The 21912-nt window shown below is 46.2% G+C and overlaps 1 protein-coding gene and 1 long non-coding RNA gene across 2 annotated transcripts in view; one reads left to right on the plus strand and one right to left on the minus strand.

The window, feature by feature from the left end:
* DNAJA1 (DnaJ heat shock protein family (Hsp40) member A1) overlaps nt 1-14091 on the minus strand; it is a 257885-nt gene extending 243794 nt beyond the window's left edge. The window contains exon 1 of the mRNA XM_033918184.1: nt 13944-14091. The gene's annotated coding sequence lies outside the window, so the exon portion shown is untranslated. The remainder of the gene's footprint in view (nt 1-13943) is intronic.
* A 68-nt stretch (nt 14092-14159) lies between these two features.
* Nucleotides 14160-19238, plus strand: LOC117368477. The gene is made up of 2 exons (XR_004540962.1): nt 14160-14307; nt 18929-19238. It is a non-coding gene; the product is annotated as an uncharacterized LOC117368477 (long non-coding RNA).
* The last annotated feature ends 2674 nt before the right edge of the window (nt 19239-21912 follow it).

A 21912-nucleotide genomic window follows, 5' to 3' on the forward strand; every position in this document is an offset into this window, starting at 1 on the left:
ACCTGTTTGAAGGACACGCGCCGGGTGGACTGTCCGGCGGGATTTCCCTGAAGTTGAGGGAGTAACCCTCCGAGACGACTCAGAGCACCCAAGCATCGGAGGTGATGAGAGTCCAGGCAGGATGAAATGCCCTCAACCGACCCCCGATGGGTAGCGGGGTCGACGACAATGCGGAGGAGGCCCGCCCCCATCTGCTCAGAGCGTCAAAAAGATGGCGCCGGCTTGGACGCCCCTTGCGCCCGAGGCTTCTGTTGTGGAGCCCTGGCCTGCTGAGGGGGCCGCCTGGGCAGAGGCCTGGAGAAAGCTGGCGTGGACTTCTGCGGATAACGCCGCGGTGGAGGCCGGTACTGCTTTGGAGCCGACGACTTCGCCGTGGGGCGGACCAGGGAGGCGAAGGAGCGCTCATGTTCGGAAAGGCGTTTAGTAGCCGCCTCCAGGGACTCATCGAAGAGCTCCGAGCCCACACAGGGCAAATTTGCCAGGCGCTCCTGCAGATTGGGGTCCATATCTACAATGCGCAACCACGCTAGGCGGCGCATCGTCACCGCGAACGCGGAGACCCTTGATGTTAATTCGAAAGCGTCGTAGACAGCATGGAAAAGGAAAAGGCGCAGCTGGGACAGAGAATCCATGAGCTTGCCAAAGTCCCCCTTATGCGAGTCGGGCATGACCCCGTGATAACGGGGCATGGACTTGACCAGATGGCGCAGGTACGAAGAGAATGTAAATGTGTAGTTAAGCACCCTATTCGCCATCATGGAATTTTGGTAGAGGCGGCGCCCAAACATATCCAGGGTATGCCCCTCACGCCCAGGCGGAACCGCTGCGGACACTCGAGAAGGCTGGGATTTCTTCAGTGACGACTCCACAAGAAAAGACTGGTGGGACAACTGAGCCTTCTCGAAACCCTTACAGGGGACCGTGCGGTATTTCAATTCCATCTTGGAGGGGACAGCCGTTACCGCATAAGGGGAATCCAAATTCCGCAAGAAGGTCTGTTCCAGGACCTTGTTTAAGGGCAGGCGTGGAGACTCCCGCGGAGGAGAGAGTAAATCCTGTTCCTCCAAAAATTCTTTGGAATACTGGGACCCCGTCAAAAGGTCCAGGTCCAAAGCCTTCCCCATATCCACCACAAACCTCGAAAACGAGGAGGGCCTCGAGGGAGGGGAAGGGGAGCGAGAGGCCTGCGCCGCCAAGAAGGACGGAGAAGCCTCACGTGAGTATCTGGGCTCATGACCCGTGCCAGCCTCCGACCCCCAGGAAGCCGCCCCGAGGGACCGCGTCGGGGTCGGAGACCTCCGAAGTCCCGAGGAGCCCCTCGGGGAAGTTCCCGGGGGTACCAAAGCTTTCCTCCTCCTCGGGGAGGAATCCCTCGATCCCTTCCCCGCAGGGGAACGGAACAGCCGCGGATTAGTCAGGCTGAGTTCCGAAACCTTCAGAGCCTCCGCCTCCCGGGTCGGCGAGGAAGGAAAAATTATGTTCTTACCTGTTAATTTTCTTTCCCTTAGACGCAGCAGATGAATCCATAGACCAATGGGATAGCTCACATCTACCAGCAGGCGGAGATAGAGAAACTGATTAACAGGTGGTCCTATTGGCTGGCATTCCTCCTGTTTATCTAGTATAGCTCCTTGCCCAAGCATCCATAACCATCAATAGGCATAGCATGTAAAAAACTTCTTTCCCATAACAAATCTCAAAATGCAATAATACAGAAAACAACCTGCCATAATAACAAACTGCGAAAGTTGCAAAAGAAAAAACCGAGAGACAACATCCAGAAAGGGTGGGGCTCTGGATTCATCTGCTGCGTCTAAGGGAAAGAAAATTAACAGGTAAGAACGTAAATTTTTCCTTCCCTAGCAACAGCAGCAGATGAATCCAGAGACCAATGAGATGTAGCAAAGCAATCCTCAATCTAGATGGGAAGCAAACACCGTCTCCGCAACAACCGAAGCACAAAACGCCCCTACCGCATGAGCCCCCACATCCAAGCAGAAATGCGGAGAGAAAGCACTCTCGGAAGACCAATTAGCCGCGAGACAAATCTCCTCCAAGGAAAAAAACCTCTGGGCCGAGCCCAAGAAGTAGCCATCGCTCCGGCGGAATGGTCATGAAGTTCTTTCGCCACCCGCTTCCCTGCCAGCAAGCAAGCATAAAGAATGTCCTCCTGGACCCATTGAGCGATGGAGGCTTCGGACGCCGCCATATGTTTGAGGCGTCCCTTGAAGAATACAAAAAGGAGATATAAACAACTAAAAGTCGTTAGAAACCGAGTTCGCGGAGAACGCTACATACGTATCAAAAAATGCAGTGAATAAAAGCACTGCTCCCAATTTCTCCTCCCAGGAAGAAGGAAGGAAAAGCGAGCATGACATAAAAGAAAGGATGACACCCCCCTAGAAAGAAATAGTGGTACCATCCAAACTGATATCCCATATTTCAGAAATCAGAAATAGGAATCCCCGTTGCACAAGGCCTGCAACATAGAAAACTGCAGAGCTGAAGCCATGGCCACAAGAAACCCCATGTTCAACGGCACAGCCCTTTAGAGTCCCAAAAGACAAGGATGAAATGAAGCCTTTGGTAAACTGAGAAGAAGTACGTGAAGATTGTACTCCAAACCGGGCTTTTTAAGAGGCGCATTAATATACCACACTCTGTTTAGGAACTGAACTACATGAAGCTGAGAAGTAAGCGAAGAGCAATATACCTAGCCCTTGTAACAAGCCAAGAATGGCACCAGAAGCTGAAGGGAATTGAACGCTAAGCCCTCGGCAATACACTTGTGCCAAAAAGGAACTCTGGAGTGGTTCAAACGTTAAGAAGCACCAAAGAAAGGAAAAACCTTCAAAAGGAAGCAGAAATCACAGGAGAAGATGTCTGTAGCACCTGGATAAGAGAAGAAACAACTTGCTTCGCATAATCCTTACACGTCAGCCAAGATTTTTCAAAAAACTAGGTCGTAATACTAAAGTAGTACAAATATCCATGTTCATCGGACCCTAGGCGAGCAAAGCCGAAAATACCAGGAAACTTCTTAGTCCGGCTGTCGAAAGACTCATCAACTCCGCATAGTAAGGATGGCGCCGCCAATCCAGAGATTCTACAAATACTGTGCCCAGAAAGCGAGCTCGAGATGGCAAATCCAAGCCATCATCAGCCAGCGGAAAACACTGAAAAAGAGAAGGCAGAGGCGAGAAAGGAGCCATGCAGCTACCCCCTCTAACTCCCACTCCCTGGGCCCGCCGAAGAAGCTAGGAAGCTTAGAATTGAGAGACAAGACCATGAGGTCTAGGTCAAGGAGATCTCGCGTTCATAAAAGGAGCTAGAACGCCTGAGCCACAAATCACAATATCCAGGATGCAGAAGATTACACTATTACTAACATGCACACTTTCCAGAGCGTACACAGCGCTGTACACTGTAACATACAAGAAATGGGCCATGCTCAGATTCCGCGGAGAGAAAGTCTATCCAAACTCTTATCCTGATCCATAAAAGGATCTGCCAACAGAAGACGAAGATGAGAGTCCACCCATTGAAGCAGACCAACTTCACCTGCCAACTGAGTACAACACCTACTGCCCAAGCTGTAGAGAAATACCCCCATCCTAATACTGACCAAAAGGACCCTCAGCGGCAATCCGGAAGAATGATCAGAAGCTCCAGAAAGGTAGCCTGACCCTGCTCAAGAGTAGAATGAACAAGTACTGAGTCGCCTCTGAAGACCAGAATCCTGGAGCTGAGGATGGAAGCCACCGAGCTCCCCAACCCGACAGCCCGGGATGGTCGGTGGTCATGAGCTAGTCCAGCAAAGACCGAGGCATGCCTTGAAAAGAGAAATTGCGCTGAGCCACCAAATCATACAGAGCAATGCAGGAGGAGCATACCAAATAATTGGAGCCCTGAGATACCGGGAACCACCGGAACAAAAGCGACTGCTGTAGCGTAAGGGGAAAGCAAGCCGAAGTTCCCAGTAGAGTCAGCAATATGGATCCCAGAAACTGTACAGAATCCCATACTCTTGGTCATGGTAAGCGAAGAAGAATACCAATCTGAGACCGAGACCCCATGCCCCAGTCTCCAGAAAGAAACGCGTCTCTCCTATATGAATAAAAACATTACCCTGATATACCTATAAATAGTACAGGAGAAAAGAGCGCTGTGCAAATTCGAAGATGCACGTGTAAAGAACTGAGGAAAAGATACCACCCTTTTCGTGTCAGTCAAATGGCCCGACTGGAAGTCATCCGAATCAAGCAGGCAGTCAAGAAGAAATTAGATGAATTGCCCGGTAAAGCCAAAACGGTACCACCGCCCACATCACCTAAAACGTTCGTGAAGCCTTGGGTAGACGAAATGGCATGTGCCAAAACCGAAAGCGCTGCTCCAAGAGAGGCAGGCAAACCAAGTGCCAATTCGGAATCCATAGAGAAAATGTAAATATACTCCCAGGCAGTGTTCCCTCTAAGCGGGCGGGTGTTGTGAGCAAACTTTTTTCACTGTGAGCTAAAAATATCGGGCGCCAGCAAGTTATGAGCCAAATAAATATGTTGCTTTCTACCACAGAACTTCCTTACGTTTGTATGGAATCTATCCCCTTTCAACTTTAGAGAGTGCCCTCTCGTTCTCCCTGCCTTAGCTACTAAGTCTATTCCCTTCAGTACCTTGAATGTTTCTATCATGTCCCCTCTCAATCTCCTCTGCTCAAGGGAGAAGAGGCCCAGTTTCTCTAATCTTTCGCTGTACGGCAACTCCTCCAGCCCCTTAACCATTTTAGTTGCTCTTCTCTGGATCCTTTCGAGTAGTACCGTGTCCTTCTTAAAGTACCAGTGCTGGACGCAGTACTCCAGGTGAGGGCGTACCATGGCCCGGTACAGCAGCATGATAACCTTCTCTGTCTCTTCAGTCCAGCATCTGCCCCTTCCATTCACTGTCTGTCTTTCCCTGCCATCTCTCCTCCTGCCCCCCCCCCACCCCCCAATTTGGTCTAGCATCCATCATCTTCCTTCTGTTCCCCTCATGGTCTGGCATCTCTATCCTTCCCTCCCCCCTGTGGTTTTTAGCATATCTCTCTTCTCATTTCCTCCACTCAGATCTGATCATTCTCTGCTCTCTCTTCCCTTTTCTTCTCTGGTCTTCCTTCTCTATTTTCTGCCTCCATCTAAATTAAATTCTTTCTTACTATTTAGTCCCGTTTCCCTCTTTTCACTGTGTCTACACACAGCTTGTCACCCCTTTCCCTCACCCCTCCATTATCTTACTATTTTCTTCCCCCTTTATTTATCTCCTCCTTCCATCCAGTATGTGTTCTTTCCCCACTTCCATTCAGCATCTGCTCTCCCCTCTCAACTGACATCCATCTGCCTTCTGCTCTCTCTCCCTTCTCACTTCCATCATCTGTCCCCTTCTCTCTCTCTCTCATCTCCTCCATTCCATCATCTGCCCCTTCTCTCTCTCTCTCTCCCCCCCCCCCCAACTTCCATCATCTGCCCCCCTTCCCCTCACCTTTGTGGGTCACTTTCTTTCCCCTGAGGGTGGCTCATGTCACAGGGGAAGCTTTGGCCGAGCAGAACCGCTTGATTGACAGTGGAACTTACTTGATTGATGTCGATGCTGGGGCCCGTTGCCGTTTGAAGGAAAAAAAAAAAGGTGGAAAAAAGGAACCTGTAAAGGCGAGAGGAAGGGAAACCTCCAGGACAGCTGCTTTTTGCCCTCCTTCAGCGGCCCAAGAGTTCAGACCAGCAGCGGCAGCTCTGTATGCTTTTAACTTCGGCACAGAGCTGCCCCTAATCAATAGTTTAGCGCGGTTTCATGAGGCAGCCTCGGGGCCTTTGATAGCCGGCCCGCTTCGATGATGCGATGTGGGCCGGCCTAGCAAAGGCCCCGAGGCTGCCTTATGAAACCGCGCTAAACTATTGATTAGGGGCAGCTCTGTGCCGAAGTTAAAAGCATACACAGCTGCCGCTGCTGGTCTGGAGGTGCGGAGACAAGGCAGGAGGCAAACGCGGTGGAAGGCAGGAGTCCCGGCGAAGGCAGGAGTCCCGGCACAGCGACTGCAACAGGAAGTTGCAAGTCAGCTGACGCCGGCCTTTCGTTGCGGCGGGGACCGAATCCTTCGCGGACCGGCAAGATTTTGTTTGCGGACCGGCGGTTGAAGAACTGTGCTCTACACTGTGTGCGCTGTGACGAGAAACTTGTGCGCTGCGAGGTAATATTTTGTGCGTCAGCGCACCCCAGCGCAGCTTAGCGGGAACACTGCTCCCAGGTTGTCTACAGAAATGTGTAACCCCGAGAAACTAATTCAGCAGAATGGGATCCAGCCTGCCCAATGCCCCCGTCTCGGGCACCATGCAGTAAGTGGAACAACGTCCCTTAGTTCCCGAAGAACTACAAGAACTGTCCTGAGGACCAGTAACACTGAAAACGGAAACACAAAACAGAGACTCCAAGAACAAACTGGAAAACCTGAGGAGAATGCAAAGATGCAAGCATCCTGAAAAATCTTCACAGCCCTCTGACCTGACATTATAGTGTCTTCTCCCTCATGAGAAAGCCTGAAGAGTCATTGGAAGAAGTCAAGATCCCCTCAGAATGAAGTGCAGAAGGTCAGGGAATGGCAGAATGAGACTGTAGGATCTGCAAGAATATTCTCCTAGGAAAAATCAAGGTTCACAATGTAAAGAGGAATATACTGGAACCATGAAAACAGTACTAACCCCATGCAACATGAGCGAAATACGTATGTCCTTTAAAGTGAATATGTACTAGACTCAATCAAGATGATGCATCTACCGCCCCGTGGAAAACAGCAGCATCCTTACAGGTATCAGACAAAGCTCACATCGTTAATGAGAGCTTCAGGGATGAGGCTAACAGCCACATAGTGCGTGATCCTCCACGGGTTTGATAGAATAGGTAACTGGCTCCTGGTTAAAAGGAGCTGTACAGCCCTTTGTCTGGTCGGGGGGCCCGTCTAGCATGTGCCATGAGAAAATGGTGACAGGAGAAACCAGCGTGATAAGCATGGAAATCTGAAGTCCAGGCCCCCTCAGAAATAGAGAAAGAGAGTCCTGGCCGCAGGAATATGTGCAATGTCATTATGCCCATAGAGACAGCCCGAACTTGGAAACTGCTTGTACTACCTTTAGGCATAAATATCCTGTGCCACTACTAGACACATGCAGCTCAGCACAGAGGCCCAAATAAGGACAGTTACCAATAGACAAAGGCTCAATCTGCAGGGACCCCAAGAGAGACAATGAGATACCTGTGTGAAATACAGGGCACTATCTTACTGCTGATCTCACTGTGCCGTGAGTTGCCGTATGTCGCCCCAGTCTGGAGACAAACCGAGACTGGGTGACCTAGCACAGGTCAGAGTCTCTCTGGTAAACCCCTTGAGTGCTAACCCCAGAGTCCGATTAAACAAGCAGCTTCCTTCAAGGGAGTACAGCAGGAACACAGACATAGACAAATAAAGCTGCCCAAGCTTGTCCCAAAGCTGGTGAAACACATACAACTTGTCTGAACTGGAAAAGAGAGAAGCCCCGGCATACCCTGACCAAAGTCAGCTGGAAACAAACTACCGGAACGCTGCAGCTCTCCCGCCATCGCTGGAGACTCATGCGCACGCCTGATTCTCGCTGACACGTGGCCGCTGCATCAACGCTCCTAGAAACAGTCGGATTCGAGCCCCACAAAATTTACCCTGCCGCGGCTTGCATAGAAAGAAAATCAGACTCGGGGAATAACCAGAAGAACGGCCCACAGCGCCGGAAAAAACATATCCCATCTCATGCGCGCTGCTATAAACCGGCACCTGCACAATCAGCTGCACATGGCCATGACAAACACTAATGAAAGAGAGCCTCAGAATAAACAGGACTACTGCTGCACTGAAACCCAACAATGAGAACAAGTACGAGCATGAAATCGCATTGCTACTGCTGCGCTGTAACCAACAAGGAAACAAAGCGCGTGCATGCAAAGGGCGGGAAGTCCCGGCTCCCTTCACAGATTTCTAGTCATAAAACTTAGCCTCAATAAAATATCCATACCTTAAATGTATGATGACCGAACCCACAGTACTAAGACTCCCAAACAGAACCTGAAGTTCAAACAACCGTAAAAGCCAGACATACTCACAAGTTAGTTGTTAGGACCAGTTGAAGCCAGTTTCCAGCAAAAGCATGGCAGAATGTAACAACTGTGGTCTTTTTTTTTTTTTTTTTTTTTTTTTTAACAGAGAAGGGAAAGAAGAAAAAAATTGAGACCCAGTCAGATCCTCTATCAATGGAGGGAGGGTGAGGCAGGGACTAGGAGGGGCCCAAGTGTAACCTCTAAAGCCGGCACCGTTTAGCTGGACACCCCTGTCTCACTGAAGAGAAACCTCAACAGGAGAAACAGAATGGCAGTCTCACTGAAGAGAAACCTCAACAGGAGAAAATAAAGTTCCAGCCACAGCCAGAATTCAGGAGCTAGTTGAATAGCGACATTTTCCTGCTGGGAGATAGAGAATACTAGATAAACAGGAGGAGTGCCAGCCAATAGGACCACCTGTTAGGAGATAGAGAATACTAGATAAACAGGAGGAGTGCCAGCCAATAGGACCACCTGTTAATCAGTTTCTCTATCTTCGCCTGCTGGTAGATGTGAGCTATCCCATTGGTCTCTGGTTTCATCTGCTGCTGTTGCTAGGGAACGACCGTGCCTCCGAGGCGACCCACGAGGACGCTTGGACTTACGGGACCGGTGTTTCACCCGAGGCCGAGGACCCGCTGGAGGACCCCGTCGAGGACTCGGAAGAAGAAATCCTGCGAACCCGGCACACCTTGTCCCGAGGTCGCACGCTCCGCACAGGCTGGTCAATAGCCGAGGCCAAGTCCGGGGCCGAGGCAGGAACAACCACCGGGGCCGAGGTCGGGGTCGCGGCCGAGAACGGCTGCAGGTGGGCCAGGGCATAGGACAGCTCCGAGGAGAAAAGCGCTCGGAGCATGTCCTGAAACACGGGAATGGCCATCATGGACGGCATGTCCGGTGCCGGCGGGTGCTCCCTCGAGGGCGACTTCGGCAACGAGTATTCCTGCGGAGCACCCGATTTCGACGCCCGGGGCGGGGCCGAGGACGACCCACCCACCCCCGTCGAGGAGCCCAAGGAAGGAAGCGGGGACTTACCCGGGGCCGACTTTGGCGTCGAGGACACAGGCTTCGAAGATGAAGGCATCCGCGACGAGGTCGAGGTTGCCGAGGCCGAGGTCAAGGCCGGGGCCGAGGCCAAGGCCGACGTCGAGGCCTTCCCCGCCGCGGGTTCTACAATTAAGAGCTCTGCCATGCGGGCGCGCCGGCGGCGGAGCGCTCGAGGTTGAAAAGTGGAGCAGCTAGTGCAAGAGTCCGTCGGGTGATCCGCACCCAAGCAGACAAGGCACCACCGGTGGGGATCGGTGATGGAAAGCAACCGATCGTACCAGGTGCACTTTTTAAAGCCTGACAAAGGTCTGGACATGAACAAAAAACAAGGCTGCGAATGAACGAGGTCCCGCGGCCACGGCTACCGGGAGCCCCCGGAGCCTGGAACGAAAACTTCTTTTCGACGGATTTCAACTACGTGATCAAAGCAAAAACAAAAAAAGGCACAGCGACTAAGAAATAAACCCCAGCCACGGTGACAGAAGGCAATATAGCACGGAGCAAAAACTCAACAGGGCTTCTGGCTCCGCGGAAGAAACAGAACTGAGGACCACGAGGTGGGGATGCGCCCTCTAGTGGAGGGAGAAGGCATGCACATGCGTGGTGCAGCATAGCAAGCTTGAAACTTCAATCAAGTTTGCTTGAAAAGCTGTCCGCGTTGGGGCTCCGTAGATGACGTCACCCACATGTGAGAATATGCTGCCTGCTTGTCCTGGGATAAAGGACCACATCATTGATCACCTTGACAGACACAATCTGATGAGGACCAGTCATTACAGCTTCAACAAAGGAAGATTTTGCTTGACGAACTTCAAGGGAGTAAACAGGCAGATATACAAGGATGACCCAGTCAACATCTTATATCTGGATTTTCAGAAGGCGTTCAACGAAGTCCCTAATGAAGGACTACTTCAAAAAATTGCGAACCATGGAATAGAGGGTGAAATACTCACTTGGATTGAAAACTGGTTGGTGGATAGGAAACAGAGTGGGGATAAATGGACAATACTCGGACTGGAAAAGCGTCACGAGTGGAGTTCGGTGCTCGGGCCTGTGTTCAACAAATTTATAAACGACCTGGAAATTGGTACGACGAGCGAGGTGATTAAATTAGAAGATGAAACAAAGTTATTCAGAGTAGTGAAGACAAAGAATTGCAAAGACCTGCAACAGGACATAAACACGCTCGAGAAATGGGTCGTGACATGACAAATGAGGTTTAACGTGAATAAGTGTAAACCTCATTTGTCTGTAACAAAAATCTTATACTCTGAGAGACCCCCTAGGAAAGAGACTTGGGAGTACTGGTCGACAAGTCGATGAAGCTGTCCGTGCAATGTGTGGCAGCAGCGAAAAGGGCAAACAGAATTCTAGGAATGATTAAGAAGGGAATCACAAACAGATCAGAGGTTATAATGCCACTGTACTGGGCCATGGTACGCCCCTACCTGGAATACTGCATCCAACACTGGTCACCATACATAAAAAATAACATAGTTCTACTCGAAAGGGTCAAAAGAAGAGCAACAAAAATGGTTAAGGGATTGGAGTTGCTGTACAATGAGAGACTAGAGAAACTGGGCCTCTTCTCCCTTGAAAAGAGGAATCAGAGGAGACATGACCGAAACATTCAAGATATTAAAAGGAATTCACTGAGTAGAGAGAGATTGTTCACCCTCTCCAAGGTGGAGAGAACAAGAGGGCACTCTCTAAAGTTAAAAGGAGATAGTTTCCGTACAAACGTAAGGAAGTTCTTCTTTACCCAGAGAGTAGTAGAAATCTGTAATGCTCTTCCAGAGGCTGTTATAGGGGAAAGCCCCCTCCAGGGATTCAAGAAAAGGATAGATAAGTTCCTGATGAACCAGAACGTACGCAGGTAAGGCTAAACTCAAATAGGGCACTGGTCTTTGACCTAAGGGCCACCGCGTGAGCAGACTTCTAGGCACAATGGACCACTGATCTAACCCAGCAGCAGAAATTCTTATGTTCCCCCGTGTCTCTCTCAATATCAGATTATGGACTTTTCCTCCAGGAACTTGTCCAAACTTTTCTTAAAACCAGCTATGCTATCCGCTCTTACCACATCCTCTGGCAACACGTTCCAGAGCTTAACTATTCTGAGGGAAAAAAAATTTCCTCCAATTGGTTTTAAAAGTATTTCCCTGTAACTTCATCAAGTGTCCCCCAGTCATTATAATTTTTGACGGAGTGAAAAATTGATCCACTTATACCCTTTCTACTCCACTCAGAATTTTGTAGACTTCAATCATATCTCCCCTCAGTCGTCTCTTTTCCAAGCTGAAGAGCCCTAACCGTTTTAGCCTTTCCTAATACGAAAGGAGTTCCATCTCCTTTACATCTTTTCTAGTGCCACTATATATTCTTGAGATAAGGAGACCAGAATTGAATGCAATACTCCAGATGAGGTCGCACCATGGAGCGATACAAGAGCATTATAACATTCTTAGTCTTGTTAACCATCCCTTTATTAATAATTCCTAGCATCCCGTTTGCTTTTTTGGCCACTGCCGCACATTGGGCGCTAATCCCCAAAGTGGACCCTAGCATCCGGTAACTGTAATTCAAGTTATTCTTCCCAATGTGCATCACTTTGCATTTGTCCATATTAAATTTCATCTGCCATCTGGACGCCCAGTCTTCCAATTTCCTATGGGATTGTACAATAATTTACTGTTAAAGCCCCCATAGTCTGGCATCTCTCCACTGGCTAAGAATCTGTTCTTCACTTCCCATCCCTTTTCTGGTCTTTGTTCCTCTCTTACCATCTCGCCCCCCAACTTGGAGATCCAGCATCTGCGTCCCCTCACCAAATGCATCACCTCTCACTTACATGCTGAATCCCTTACCTACTCCCCATAGTCTAGCATCTATCTCTCTTCCTCTCTCTACAATCAAGCATCTTTTTCTTTTCACCTCCCACTTGCAGTCCATGTCCCCTCTGCTCCACCACCCCCTTGCAGTCCAAGTCCACTCTGATCCATCCACCCCCACACCAAACATTCATGTTCCCACCTCCCACCTAAAGCAGCACCAGCTAGCCTGCAGAGGCAGCACTGTGAACAAGCTGCTTGCAGCTGGCCCTGCCAGGGCCTCCTTCTGCTGCGTCATCTATCTACAGAAAGTGAGGCAGCAGAGAGAAGACCCTGGCAGGGCCTGTTATAAGCTGCAGGTTCACCGTCTTGCCTATGTTGTCTGGCTGCCACCACTGCTGCTTCCTTTGGAGGTCCTCAGGTATGTTTTGTTTTTTATTTTATTTTATTTTTTTTTTGGGGGGGGGGGAGTCAGAGAGACAGGCCAGACCGACAGAGAGGAGATGGGGGGGGTGGACATAGGAACATGAACAACAGCAGAATGGAAAGTCTGCACAGATGGGGGAATTCTGTGCAACACAGAATATATGATGTGAAATATGAGCATGTTGACAAAATGAGCTAATTGCTTCATTTGTTTTTATGTATGTCCTGGTGAGCACATATTCACTGATTCATTATTTTATAGCATATGTACACATGCTCATTGAGCTCCAAGTTAGCCTTTTCCATAATTGTGGTAAGAAATATTTATGAGGCATTTGATTTTTAGAGACTTTTATGGTAACAACAAAATCAGTTTTTCTGTTTTCTTGTCATTTTCACCCAATTATTCCTGCTCAGATTATAGCTTAACTACCAACTATGCAGCACACCAACCAAGAGGACATACAGAACAGCAGTGGCACATGAAAAAGCAGGTTATGCTTTAAAAGGTTTGATCTCCATTCTTACTTTCTCTGCCATAGTCTACAGTAGAGACAGCATTTGTTTGTACAATCAATCCCCAGCACAACTTGTTTATATTTAATTAGAAAGGTTAATAAGCCAAATGCCTTAAAATCAGATCTCCCAGGTTCTTGTTATCTTGTCAAGTACTACTCCATCAATACTTCTCTTAACTTATTTCTAAAAGCTAAAACTTTAAACATTCAATTTCATATTTTTAATTGTGTTAAATCTACATTATGACAGTTCAGATTTCACTCCTACCCCAATCTTCACAAAGTTTCCATTGTGGTTTTTCTTTTTAAATTGAGCATTAAATATGAAACCTGTTTACGTAACCTACATCTATGATTAACAAATAAACATGAATTTCGTGCTATATTTTATTCTAAAAACGAAAGAACCACATTCTCACTTTGTAACGTCATCGAGCAGAACACACCACTAAGCACTGACTCCCTAGTTAGTGATTAATGGAATGCCGCACGGGGCGGAAGGCGGCCACGTTTCCAGGGAAACCAATCGCTCATTACCTGAAAAACCACCCTCCACCCCCCAAAAAAAAATCCCTGGGGGCTGAAGCCGTAACCCCAGAACTCAACCAAAGCTAGTTAAGCTGTTGTCTAGTAGCGATAAAGCTTCTGGACCACCACACAAACGGAAAGCTACCCCCACGCCACTTCCCTTCCAAGTAAGTCATACAATATGACGGCTAAAGCCGCGGCTGTTTTCTATGTCGACCCTTCAGTTCTTCTCAAAAACTATTTCATTTAAATTTTCACAGTTTCATCCTGTAGCCCCTATTTACCAATACAAATAAAGTGGATAAAATAAGCATTTTTAACACGAAACATACATTTGCTATCCAAATGGTGTACGCACCCACCCCTAAACAATACTAGCAGTTCCACCGAAAACAACATCCCTCCCACACCACCCTTTAAACAACCGGTAAAGGCAATAAACACTCACCAACGCAAGTATATACTCGGTTACCAAAAAGTGATGCTTAACCCTATACGATGACTTTCCCAAAGAAACTTCTAGACGAATGCCGCATCCGGAATATTTTATAAGAGACGCGTGTCACTGGCCGGAAGCGCCTCTCCTCCCAATCAAGAGGCCGTACGCCACAGAGGAGGCGGGCTATGCTTTCGAAGCCTCGATTCCGTGTGGGACAAAGGAAGTGAAATCGGATCGCGATGATTAAGAAAAATGGGTGGAAACAGAATCGGAAGAGAGTGTGGCATAGTGGTTAGAGTTACATCCTGAGGTTGTGAGTTCCAAAATGCTTCTTGTGACGCTGGTCAAGTCACTTATTCCTCCACTACCCTAGGTATATTAGATAGATTGTGAGTCCACTGAGACGGATAGAAAATGTTTGAAGTACCTGTAAAAACCTTTTTGTGTGGTTGTAAAGCTGCAAAAAAGGTGGTATGTAATTTTCTATTTCTTCCCCTTTGAATGAGAAATAACCTTATAATATAACAATAATAGAATGAGTTAATATATTTTTGCTAACAGTTGGTACTATTAACTTTGTGAATATTGCCAAGGTGAGCAAAAGACAGTAAGGGAGGAGAAATGAGACATTCCTGGGAACACAATGCTTTTTTTCTCCCACCTTTGAGGATTTCTCAATTGCCCAGAGTTTCACCCAGGATAGTTTTTAGCCTTTGATCCATGAGTTTTTGTATCAGGAAGAAGCGATATTGCTCTGAAAGGAAAAGATGTAACTTCTATCTACGTGGGTGAAGTCTACAGACCTCCAACTCAATCGCAGAAAATTGATAAAGATCTGATTGTGGATATCCAAAAGTTTGGAAATAAAGAGGAGGTGCTGCTGTTGGTAGATTTCAACCTGCCGGATGCGGACTGGAAAGTTCCATCTGCGGAATCGGAAAGAAATAGGGAGATTGTGGATGCCTTTCAAGAGGCTCTGCTCAGACAAATGTTGACGAAACCCACAAGGGAAAAAGCGATATTGGATCTGGTCCTCACAAATGGAGAGAGCATATCTAATGTACGAGTGGGTGCTCGCCTGGGAAGTAGCGCTCATCAAACGGTTTGGTTTGATATAACAGCTAAAGTGAAGGGCGGCTGCACAATACTAAAAGTCCTAGATTTCAAACGTACAGACATCAATAAAATGGGAGAGTACCTGAAGAAAGAGCTGTTAGGATGGGAGGACATAAGAGAAGTGGGAAAACAGTGAACTAAGCTAGTGCTGCCCGATTCAGGAAAAAATAATTCGATTTGATTCAGCCTATTGAATTGATTTTTCGATTCGATTTTCCTGCACAATTGGATGTTTTTTCCAAACATCTTGGTGAGTTTATTTTATAGTCTCTTCACCCCCTTTGCCCTCTCCTAACCACACTGGTGCTGTGGTGTAAACAAAATAAACAAACAAAAAAGACTTTTCCTCTCTCTGTTAAATCCTAGCTCACGTTCACGGTGTAACTGCAACGGGACATAAACACGCTCAAGAAATGGGCCGCAACATGCCAAATGAGGTTTAACATGGATAAGTGTAAGGTGATGCATGTTGGTAACAAAAATCTTATACATGAATACAGGATGTCTTGTGCGGTACTCGAAGAGACCCCTTAGTAAAGAGACTTGGAAGTACTGGTAGTTGAAACCATCCGTGCAATGCGTGGCGGTGGCGAAAAGGGCGAACAGAATTCTAGTAATGATTAAGAAGGGGATCACAAACAGATCAGAGAAGGTTATCGGCAAGGTACTGGGCAATGGTACACCCCCACCTGGAATATTGCGTCCAGTACTGGTCACCGTACATGAAGAAGGACACAGTACTACTCGAAAGGGTCCAGAGAAGAGGGACTGGAGAAGTTGCCGTACTGCAAGAGGTTAGAGAAACTAGGCCTCTTCTCCCTTGAAAAGAGGAGACTGAGAGGGGATATGATCGAAACATTCAAGATAATGAAGGGAATAGACTTAGTAGATAAAGACAAAGTTGTTCACCCTCTCCAAGGTAGGGAGAACGAGAGGGCACTCTCTAAAGTTAAAAGGGGATATATTCCGTACAAACGTAAGGAAGTTCTTCTTCACCCAGAGAGTGGTGGAAAACTGGAATGCTCTTCCGGAGGCTGTTATAGGGGAAAATACCCTCCAGGGATTCAAGGCAACGTCAGACAAGTTCCTGCTGAACCGGAACGTATGCAGGTAGGGCTGATCTTAGTTAAGGCACTGGTCTTTGACCTGGGGGCCACCGCAAGAGCGGACTGCTGGGCACTACGGACCACTGGTCTGACCCAGCAGCAGCATTTCTTATGTTCACTACACACACATTGTGCCACACCATGCTATTCATATAAGCTAGAAAAACATACAGGGACTCATATGTGAATACTAGTCAGTAAATTGAATGAAATAATAAATAGGAGACTGACTATGTAGATGCTATGTACCAGTGGGAAGAGAGCAAATGACTCCTAAAAACGCTCAGAGAAGTGAAACTCTGAAGGGGAGGTGGATACCTTCCCTTGGGGCAAGAGTTTACCGTCCAGTCATTGCATTTTACTTTACAGAACTTCACTTTCTAGCCACTGGTAAAATTGTGAACAGTTTAAATAATTTATAAATTGACAAAAAATTGTTCAAAAAATTATACAAAAAGACTCTTGCTCATTGGAAACTATACACTTATCTGTGCAAGCTTTTTAAAGTTTGTGGTTGTACAGGCTCTTAGGGGTCTCATTTTACCAGTGGCTAGAAAGTGAAGTTCTGTAAAGTAAAATGCAATGACTGGACGGTAAACTCTTGCCCCAAGGGAAGGTATCCACCTCCCCTTCAGAGTTTCACTTCTCTGAGCGTTTTTAGGAGTCATTTGCTCTCTTCCCACTGGTACATAGCATTCATATAAGCTAAGCAGGTCAAGATTAAAGGGTTAACATATGGCTTCAAGAAAGGGAGGACAGATTGAGATATCAGGGTTTAACCTCCTTTGCTTTCAATGGAAGTAAAGGCCAGAGTTCAGTGAGTGGATTTCTATGTCCAGTATTCCCTGCTATACACTGACCCTTGAGAAAGCTATTATTTAAGGCGAAATGGGTCCCTTCGGGGATAAGATAAACCTTGACTGGGTTTAGAATGCAGAGGGAATTTTTGCACCACACTTAAGATAAGTTTTACTAAGTTGTTTTTTTTTTCTAATTTATTATAAGATTAATTTTCCATCTGTCCAGGTTTGTAGGAGTAATAAATTTCTAAATCATACTTTGGCATCTCAGGCAACAACGATTTCCGAATATTGATGCTTACTACCCATTCCTATGGACATTTAGAAAACAATTGAAGACCTATCTTTTTTCTAAATATTTGACTGTTTAATGAATTATGTTATTTCATGTAATATGTTTACTTTTATAACTTTTTGTAAACCGCATTGAACTTCTGGTTACACAGTCAATAAGCACAATGTTATGTTATGTTATAAATTATAAAGTAAAAAAGACAAACAAAGTAAAAAAGAGATTAAGTCAAAAGCACTTCACAGAGAGGTTTTTCAGGTCAATGAAAGATACCAGAACCCTGATAAGTGCAAACTGTTTTATCCTGATTGGATTGTTTGCGGGGATACTGAGACCTTTTCCTCTCTGTTATCTGTGCATTGTGTTCTAACCACTACATCACACTGAGATACACATTGTACCACACCATGCTATTCATATAAGCTAATAAACGCTACAGGGGTAATTGACTCAACTGTAATATTGTTATCATTGAGTGACTAAAGAAGTAGCTATAACTAATAAAGAGTCACTCGAGAAATGATGTAGGAAATGAGTTTTAACTCAAAATATTATCAAATTGTAAATGCAATAGAACTCTGCTCAGAGACATGAAGGCTGATCTCTCCACCTCACCCACCAATCATTGCAGTGTTCAATAAAGCTTTACTCCAAATCGTGTATTCATAAATTGTTCTATTTGCTAGCTTATGCAGCTATGCTAAACCTTCTACCGCAGTTTTATGATAGAAAAATGTTGGTACTTAGCTTAGACAACTAACTGGTTCCGACGTGCCATGTTTCGGTACTGCGTCAGGGAGCCAACAAACAAATGCAGATTTAACTGGAGGTGAAGTCACTGAAACAAAGATAAACATATCTTAAAACTGAATATATTTAATGAAACAATCATCTTAAAAGAAAAGCCTATATTTGCTTTACAAAGACTATATATGGCTCCATCTAAAACAGGGATCTCAAAGTCCCTCGTTGAGGGCCGTAATCCAGTCGGATTTTCAGGATTTCCACAATGAACATGTATGAGATCTATGTGCATGCACTGCTTTCAATGCATAGTCATTGGGGAAATCCTGAAAACTCGACTGGATTCCAGCCCTCAAGGAGGAACTTTGAGACCCCTGATCTAAAAGAAGGCACTCACCTCTATATATTGAGTACAATTTAAAGTTGCCTTTCACACCTTGTTGCTTCTAATGATTCAAATAGAGAACTAAGCTACAGATGAATTATTTAAAGAATATCTCATACCGGTGTGGACCCACGTCAACACGTCGGAACATGAGAACGTGGAAAACCTACCCTCTACTCACTCATACGTCAGAGAGTCACATGACACGTTCCTGATCATGCTATTCTAGTGACTCTTTATTACTGCGTTATATACAAATATCCCACAGGAAGCAACTATATTGATCATTCAAAAGCATTTGGAACAAATGGAATTGTCCTTTAAACGAATTGACTTTTTGGTTACTATTGCTCGAATTGCCCTCAGTAAAAACTATTTTGAATTTGACTACTGTTTCTTTTTACAAGTTCGAGGCACGGCTATGGGAGCGAAGATGGCACCTACAGTGGCATGCCTATATGTGTCAGCATTTGAGGAGAAACATCTTTATTTGTTATAATTGTTTGAGAATAAAAGCAATACAGTGAATGGTAATTTTTCTTTACTTGCAGTATATATTGGAAGACCTCTGAAGAAGCCGATAAAAAGGTGAAACGGGGCCCGTAGAGTTAACGGCTGCAAGGCACAACGAAGAGCAGTAACAGCATAAGAGCAGAAACAAAAAGATAAGTGCCGGTTATTAAGCTCCAAGTTCGTTGATATTTTAACAAGTTGCACGTTGTATAGCACTTTATTGTTTGGCAAAGCAAAAAGTTTATAATAACAATAAAAACAAGAGAAAAAGGAAGCCGATATGGTTCTCCAACCTAGTGGCTGAGAAAATAAAGGCGAAAGAGTTGGCGTTCATGAAATATAAAAAAACCCAAGAAGAGGAGAGCAGAAAGGATTACAGGGTGAAACTGAAAGAAGCCAAGAGAGAGATACGTTTGGCGAAGGCACAGGCGGAAGAACAAATGGCTAAAATTGTAAAAAAGGGAGATAAAACTTTTTTCAGATATATTAGTGAAAGGAGGAAGATAAAAAATGGAATTGCTAGGCTAAAAGATGCTGGGAACAAATATGTGGAGAGTGATGAGGAGAAAGCAATTGTGCTAAACAAATACTTCTGTTCTGTGTTCACAGAAGAAAATCCTGGAGAAGGACCGAGATTGTCTGGCAAAGTTACACGAGAAAATGGAGTAGATTCTGCGCCGTTCACGGAGGAGGGTGTTTATGAGCAACTTGAAAAACTGAAGGTGGACAAAGCGATGGGACCAGACGGGATCCATCCCAGGATACTAAGGGAGCTCAGAGAGGTTCTGGCGAGTCCTATTAAAGACTTGTTCAACAAATCTCTGGAGACGGGAGTGATTCCTGGGGATTGGAGGAGAGCGGATGTGGTCCCTATTCATAAAAGTGGTCACAGGGATGAAGCAGGAAACTACAGGCCGGTGAGCCTCACTTCAGTTTTTGGAAAAATAATGGAAGTGTTGCTGAAAGAAAGGATAGTATATTTCCTTGAATCTAATGGGTTACAGGATCCGAGGCAACATGGCTTTACAAAAGGTAAATCGTGCCAAACGAACCTGATTGAATTTTTTGATTGGGTGACCAGAGAGCTGGATCGAGGACATATGCTAGATGTAATTTACTTGGATTTCAGCAAAGCCTTTGATACAGTTCCTCATAGGAGGCTGTTGAACAAACTTGAAGGGCTGAAGTTAGGACCCAAAGTGGTGAACTGGGTCAGAAACTGGCTGTCGGACAGACGCCAGAGGGTGGTGGTTAATGTAAGTCGCTCGAAGTAAGGAAAGGTGACTAGTGGAGTCCCTCAGGGTTCGGTGCTGGGGCCAATCCTGTTCAATATGTATGTAAGTGACATTGCTGAAGGGTTAGAAGGAAAAGTGTGCCTTTTTGCAGATGATACCAAGATTTGTAACAGAGTAGACACCGAAGAGGGAGTGGAGAATATGAAAAAGGATCTGCAAAAGTTAGAGGAATGGTCTAATGCCTGGCAACTAAAATTCAATGCAAAGAAATGCAGAGTAATGCATTTGGGGATTAATAATAGGAAGGAACCATATATGCTGGGAGGAGAGAAGCTGATATGCACGGACGGGGAGAGGGACCTTGGGGTGATAGTGTCCGAAGATCTAAAGGCGAAAAAACAGTGTGACAAGGCAGTGGCTGCTGCCAGAAGGATTCTGGGCTGTATAAAGAGAGGCGTAGTCAGTAGAAGGAAGAAGGTGTTGATGCCCCTGTACAGGTCATTGGTGAGGCCCCACTTGGAGTATTGTGTTCAGTTTTGGAGACCGTATCTGGCGAAAGACGTAAGAAGACTTGAGGCGGTCCAGAGGAGGGCGACGAAAATGATAGGAGGCTTGCGCCAGAAGACGTATGAGGAGAGACTGGAAGCCCTGAATATGTATACCCTAGAGGAAAGGAGAGACAGGGGAGATATGATTCAGACGTTCAAATACTTAAAGGGTATTAACGTAGAACAAAATCTTTTCCAGAGAAAGGAAAATGGTAAAACCAGAGGACATAATTTTAGGTTGAGGGGTGGTAGATTCAGGGGCAATGTTAGGAAATTCTACTTTACGGAGAGGGTGGTGGATGCCTGGAATGCGCTCCCGAGAGAGGTGGTGGAGAGTAAAACTGTGACCGAGTTCAAAGAAGCGTGGGATGAACACAGAAGATTTAGAATCAGAAAATAATATTAAAGATTGAACTAGGCCAGTTACTGGGCAGACTTGTACGGTCTGCGTCTGTGTATGGCCGTTTGGAGGAGGATGGGCAGGGGAGGGCTTCAATGGCTGGGAGGGTGTAGATGGGCTGGAGTAAGTCTGCACAGAGATTTTGGCAGTTGGAACCCAAGCACAGTACCGGGTAAAGCTTTGGATTCTCGCCCAGAAATAGCTAAGAAGAAAAAAAAAAAAAAAAATTTAAATTGAATCAGGTTGGGCAGACTGGATGGACCATTCGGGTCTTTATCTGCCGTCATCTACTATGTTACTATGTATAATTAGCACTTTAAAAATTTACAAATGCAGCTCGATGAAAGACATCCTGTTCCTGCAATGACTAATTTAAACACCTTGAATAATCAGTGCAGGCATCTGAGAGCTTAGGAGCCTTCTCTGACGATTAGGTTAGTAAGTCCTATTTTTTATTTGGTCTGCAGACATAGAGGACTTAGCCCATTGTTCAGTGTTTTTCCAGGAAAGAGAGGACAGATTGAGATATCAGGGTTTAACCTCCTTTGCTTTCAGTGGAAGTAAAGCCCAGATATCTGTAGACATCCTACTTAATTCTATTGCTTTCAGTAGAAATAAAACCTGGATTTCTCAATCTGTCCTCGTTTTTCTGAAGCAATATAGTAACTCTAGCCCTTGTGATAAGTTGGGTACATCCTCAATGTGTTAACATGCTTCCCCTCTTGTCCCTTTTCAAGTGTTCTGGACCATCTTCTTCATGTGGCTATGCAAGGGCACAGTGGCGTACCAAGGGGGGGTGGGTGGGTGGTCCGCCCTGGGTGCAGCCTTAGGGGGGGGCA

The sequence above is a fragment of the Geotrypetes seraphini genome, chromosome 1 (assembly GCF_902459505.1).
Source record: "Geotrypetes seraphini chromosome 1, aGeoSer1.1, whole genome shotgun sequence".
NCBI classification, from domain to species: Eukaryota; Metazoa; Chordata; class Amphibia; order Gymnophiona; family Dermophiidae; genus Geotrypetes; species Geotrypetes seraphini.